At 36.7% G+C, this 6,000-nt stretch overlaps 1 long non-coding RNA gene across 1 annotated transcript in view; it reads left to right on the top strand.

Annotated features, from left to right (window-relative positions):
• Positions 1–958: 958 nt before the first annotated feature.
• LOC129042802 (uncharacterized) overlaps positions 959–6,000 on the top strand; it is a 64,575-nt gene continuing 59,533 nt past the window's right edge. Inside the window, exon 1 of the long non-coding RNA XR_008504207.2 lies at positions 959–1,009. This is a non-coding gene — a long non-coding RNA (uncharacterized LOC129042802). The remainder of the gene's footprint in view (positions 1,010–6,000) is intronic.

The following is a 6,000-nucleotide window of genomic DNA, read 5'->3' as shown; positions in this document are numbered from 1 at the left end:
ATCTATGTTAAAGGAATAATCGGAAACGAGTGAACTCTTCATTTTTTATGAGGAGGTTGACTACTATACTGGATCTATTTCTTCTTGAGATTGAGTCTTGTGACTTGGTGTTAAAGATTCTTGTAAAGATTCTACCTCATACTCCATTTTATCTTAAACATTGTCATCACCTAAATCAGGCATTTAGCACTGATTTTATTTCATGACAGTGTGCAAGCCATTGAACCAACATAAATGTGTAGGTCTGGCTTCTGTAACCTAGGAACTTACATTTTAACTAGAATACATTGAGGCAGGCATATGAGTGAAACACACACACACACACACACAGGAATAAAATGTATTTAAATGAAAATTTGAGATTACAGATAACAAATGATTCTATTTAGGACTAAAGATAAATACAGCAGTCCTCCGTATTCACATTTTCTGAGGTTTCACTTACCCATGGTCAACCATAATTGAAAATATTAAATGAAAAGTTGCATAAATAAACAATTCATAACTTTTAAATTGTGTGCTGTTCTGTGTAATGCAATGAAATCTCACACTATCCCACTGTTAAGGCTTTTTTACTCCCGTAGTTCGGTGAGCGGGAGGGAGTAGCACCCAGCGGCTTCTTCTATACCGTTGTTTGGGGGAGTTGGAGGGAGTGTTACAGCTCTTTGACTCCCACCACCCACTGCTCAGTAAGCTGGAGCGCTACATCTCTTTTGCTCCCGCAAGTTCGGGGAGTTCCAGGTTCTTGTCCTGTAACCAGAAGAAATAAGGTATGTGGACACCAGAGAATGAGTAAGGCAGAGTAGAATTTTACTGAGCGACACAAAGAAAGTTCTCAGCACTGAGAGGGGATGTGAAAATGAATAGCCATCTGTGAGGCTGAGTCCGGGGTTCTTATGCACTTAGAATGGGGAAGTGCATGCTGATTGGTCCATGGGTGGTCTTGGAACAAGCACCATTTGATTGGTTGAAAAGCATCATTCAGAAGGAACCAATAAAGAGAGAGGGGGTAAGAAGGGGATAGAAGTTCTTACTGTGGTCATGAATTTTATTCGGAACTGTCAGCTCGGGTTTTCAGGCTATAAGCTGTCCTTGGCTTGAAGGTCAGATTTCATCTGAGACCTGTCTCTGTCTGCCTAGGAACTTGTCTGTCTCCTGTCGCTATCACCACTCTGTCCTGCCTGGGACATGAGTGTTCCCTTTATCCAGCATATCCTCACTGTCTACACTACCCACCTGTTAGTCACTTAGTAGCAGTTTAGGTTATCAGATCAACTGTAGTGGTATTGCAGAACTTGTGTTTAAATAACCCTTATTTTACTTTATAGTAGCCTCAAAGCACAAGAGTAGTGATGCTGCATATTGTTATAATTATTCTATTTTATTATTTGTTATTGTTGCTAATCTCTTACTGTGTCTAATTTACAAATTAAACTCTATCACAAGTATATAATGCATAGAAAAAAACATAGTATATATAAGATTCAGTACTAGTTGTGGTTTCAAGCATCCAACAGGGGTCTAGGAACATATTCCCTGCAGATAAGGGACTACTGTATTTTCATGTGGAATCCTGAAAAGTTAGAAGCCCAGTGGCCTATAAATCACCAACAATAATTAACATACAAATTTGAGGGTAAGCTGTGTTCAGACCTTGCAAAGTGCAGTTGTCAGACCTCTAAATAATTTGGGAAGAGTTTGAAAGGGGAAAAAGTATGAACTATTTAAATAAATACTTAAAAATAGAGAAGCTAAAGGAAGGAAAAAGTAGAAGAAACTAAAGTAAGAATAAGCTGCTGGGGTAATTCTAAAAAAATGAAAAAGGATCTTGGCAGATTCTCTCCAGAAAAATAGCAATTCAAGATGAAAATTATTTAAAAATAATGTAACATCTGGAAATTGTCCTAGAAACACCAGAAAAAATGCATAAAAATTCATTCAAGAAATACTATTTAATGTTTTTAAGAACAAGTAGAGTCTGTGGAATTCTAGCCAAGATTCTTTAATTACCAACCTCCATTTCCCAACTTCACATTACAAGACCTCTACCCCAGGCACGTGCAGTCAAGAAGACAAGGATCTCTCTGTCTCAGGAGGAGCAGCCTGCTAGCATTTCTCCTCCTACCTCCACAAGCTCTATTCTAGGAAGGTATGTGGTGAAAAAGACCTGGGACTTTCTTCCCCTATTTCACCCCCGCTCATAGTGTGGAAGCTCTATTTCAAGTAAAGAAGGCGGATGATACTGGGGCCCAGCACACTGGTAGCATGGAGGTTCTGTGACAAGCAGGGCAAGCTAAGACAATCAAGGGCTGCCCCTTACACACTCTAGTGCCAACTAGTAGGTAGACTAGGGATGTCACTCTGGGAGAAACAGATTTCTGCCCCCGACTGTGGTGCAGTGGCACAATGGTTCTGCCCAGGTAGAAAGGCAGGTAATAAGGATGAGGAGTTCTTCAGCTCTGCCTGAGGGGACTGGCTTTATTTGTAACAGTGGATGGAGATCTCTATGCATGGGAGTGTTGCCAGAAACAATAGCTATCTTTGTGGAAAGCAATTACAAAGAGGCAGTAACTCTGAAACAAGTAAAGTCACAGAGAAACCAGAAGTTCAATAAAAAGAACCAAGAAAAGAGACAGCCAAGAAGGGTCTCTCTGTGATTATCATCAGCTCTAAGGGTGGAAAGGCTTTCTCCTTGCACTATGCTGCATCCACTCAGGAGGCAATCAGAACAGAATGTGAGTCAGACTTAAAAACATTTCCCAAACCACAGATAGACCCATCAGCATAGGATGGAAGTCTAAATGGCACCAGGAACTAACAAGGTTAAATTACACCAGGCTCTTCTGATCCTAGAAAACAGCAATAAATACCAGAAGGAGGGGAGTTAAAGAAATTCATCACACTTTATGTTCTGGAAATGGCTTGCTGCAAAGAAGTACCCTTTCTCATATGACTTAGATAAGACTCACGGATGGCCCTCTTGTGTACCTACGACAAGACCAGATACAAACACTCTAAATTCTTATTCTTTGCCTCATATATATTTGCTGAACTGTTTGTCCCCATAATCAATCAGAACCAAATACTTGTAAGCAAACTTTAGATTTCTCTCCTTCCTACAGATCTCTGAATTTTACTCTCAGCCTCAGCCGGCAGGCAACCTTTCCTAAATTTCTCCTCTTGAAAATAAACTGACATCAGGATAAAACATTCTCTGATCTGTTATCCCATCATGTCTCCCTTTCTTCTTACATCTGAACATCCTGTTCTTTCTAGCCTTGTTTATTCCTCTCTACAAAAGAATAACTCTTTTCACATAATCCTTAAGATGTTTGCTATGGTTGTTTTATTCCCTGTATTGCAATAGTCCCTTCTTCCCCTTTGCAATAATCCTTCAAAAAAGTCTCTCCTTACCTAAATTTGGATTTTTAAAAATTAAAAAAAAATGACAGTGCTTAAACATAACTTCTGACCAGATACCGAGTGAACAAAGATCTTCTCTGATCTAGGAAATATACCTGGGAAGCCAAGATTTAAAATAATATCACAGTCATCTGAGAGTCTGGAAGACTATGCTTCCCAGAAGAAATCAGAGACAAAAACCTCCAAGCTGAAGACAGGACAAAATAAAATGAAATAAAATAAAATATCTGAACTGATATAATAGACTTTATGCTACACATGTATTTAAAACAGTAATAGGTAAAATTCTAACCAACTGGGGGTCGTAAACACAATTTTAATCAATAAACAGGCTGTCAAACCAGAGGCTTCTCCCAGTGAGCCAGGATAAAAGATAAGCAAAAAGGAAAAAATTAACAATTCTAGCAGATACATCAGAGGCTGTACATGGCAGAGGAAAAAGGCTTTACAGAATTTATTAAAATAAGTCCCTAGATAAATGACTATGTAAAAAAACAAAAACAACACTCCTAAGAAAGTCAGTATCCAACGTTATATCAATATGTTATCTAAAATGTATAGTTATCAACAAAACATTAGGAAATATGCAAGGAAATAGGAAAATATGACCCATCCCACTTGGGGGAAAAGCAGTAGGCATTAAAAATTGCCTTTACAGAAAATTAGGTGGTAGGCTTAGGAGACAAAAATTTCAAATCGCCTATCATAAATATGTCCAAAGAACTAAAGGAAACCATGTTTAAAGAATTTAAAAGATATTTAAAGACAACATGTTATCAAATACAGAATACTAATGAAGAGATATAAATTATTGAAAAGAAACAAAAGAAAATTCTGGAGTTGAAAAGTACAAGTGAAATGAAAACTTCACTAGAGGGGCTGAAAAGCAGATCTGAACTGGTGGAAGGAAGAATCAATAAATTTGAAGAGAGATACATGGAGATGATGAAATCTGAAGGAAAGAGAAGAAAATAAAGAAAAATGAACACACTCTGAGAGAAATAAGGAACACTATTAAATACACCAATATAGTAATGGGAATACAAAAGACCAGGACAAAAAATATTTGAAGAAATAATGGCTGAAAACTTTCCAAATTATTGGAAATATTATAGTACACATTAAAGAAACTCAATGAACTTCAAGTAGGATAAATTCAAAGAAATCTAGAGAGAGACACCTAATAATTGAAATGTTGAAAGACAAAGAGAAAGAGAAAATCTTGGAAGCCGCAAGAGAAAAATGACTTATGTACAAGGGAACTGTAGTAAGATTAACTTTGGACTTCTTATCAAAAACAATAGATACCAAAGGCAGTTGGATGACATATTCAAAGTGCAGAAAAAAAATGGCTGTCAAGAATCTTACATTCAGCAAAATATCTTTCAAAAATGAAGGTGAAAAAAGATGTTCCCAAATAATCAACAACTGAGAGAACTGGTTGCTAACAGACCTTCCTTACAGGAAACACTAAATGTACTTCCTCAGGCTGAAAGCACTCAACAACAGATAGTAACTCAGATCTAGACATATTTAAAAAAGAGTATCAGTAAAGGTAATTATGTAAGTAATTATAAAGGACACTATAACTGCATATTTATTCACCTTTGTCCCCTTGACTAATTTAAGAAGCAATTGCATAAATCAATGTGTATAAAATTGAAAAGGTTTTTAAAAATATGATTGGCAGAATAATACTCCTTCCAAAATGTCCACATCTTGATCCCTAGAACCTGAGAATACGTTACCTTACATGGATAAATAGATTTTGCAAGTGTGATTAAAATAAAAAATCTTCAGACAAGATTATCCTGGATTACTCAGATCTAATCAGATGAGTCTTGAAATGTAGAGACCATTTCTTGAGTTGAAATCATTTAGACGTCAGTGTGATGATGGAAGAAAAGTCATAGGGATGCAATGTAAAAAGAACTTGATCTGCCAAGACTGGCTTCAAAGATGGAGGAAGAGAACCATCAGCAGGTGTGGACATCCCCTAGAAGCTGGAAAATGCAAAGCAACTTCTTCTCCCCTAAAGCCTACAGAAAGGAACACAGCCCTTGATCTTTCCCAATGAGACCCCATATCAGATGTGTTACCTAAAGAACTGTAAGATAAAAATTGTTTTAAGCTACTAAAGTTGTGATAAAGTTATGGCAACAATGTACAACTATTAAAAGCAAAGAGGTCCAGTCAGAATATGCAAATATATAGAAATAAAAGATTAATAGTTGCATAGGGCTTGAGTAGTGGGGAATAACGAGTGCTAATGGAGTTTCTTTTAGGGGACACAAAAATATTTTAAAATCAGATTGGGGTAATTTTTACATAGCCCTCTGACAAACTCAAAATCACTGAATTGTACAATTTAAATGGGTGAATTGGATAGTACGTGAATAATACATCAACAAAGCTATTTCTGAAAGAATATGATACTGCTTTGAGAATTGGGCACGTTTCTTTTGACTAAAGGAGACAGATCACCTCTTTCTAAATGAAATAAAAAAATGTTATTTATCGGAAAAAATGGGGCATTTTACTGAAATGAGTAATGGGATGTATAACTATGACTTAGCG

The sequence above is a fragment of the Pongo pygmaeus genome, chromosome 7, assembly GCF_028885625.2.
Source record: "Pongo pygmaeus isolate AG05252 chromosome 7, NHGRI_mPonPyg2-v2.0_pri, whole genome shotgun sequence".
Classification (NCBI taxonomy): Eukaryota; Metazoa; Chordata; class Mammalia; order Primates; family Hominidae; genus Pongo; species Pongo pygmaeus.
This window is presented reverse-complemented; position numbering and strand designations above follow the sequence as displayed.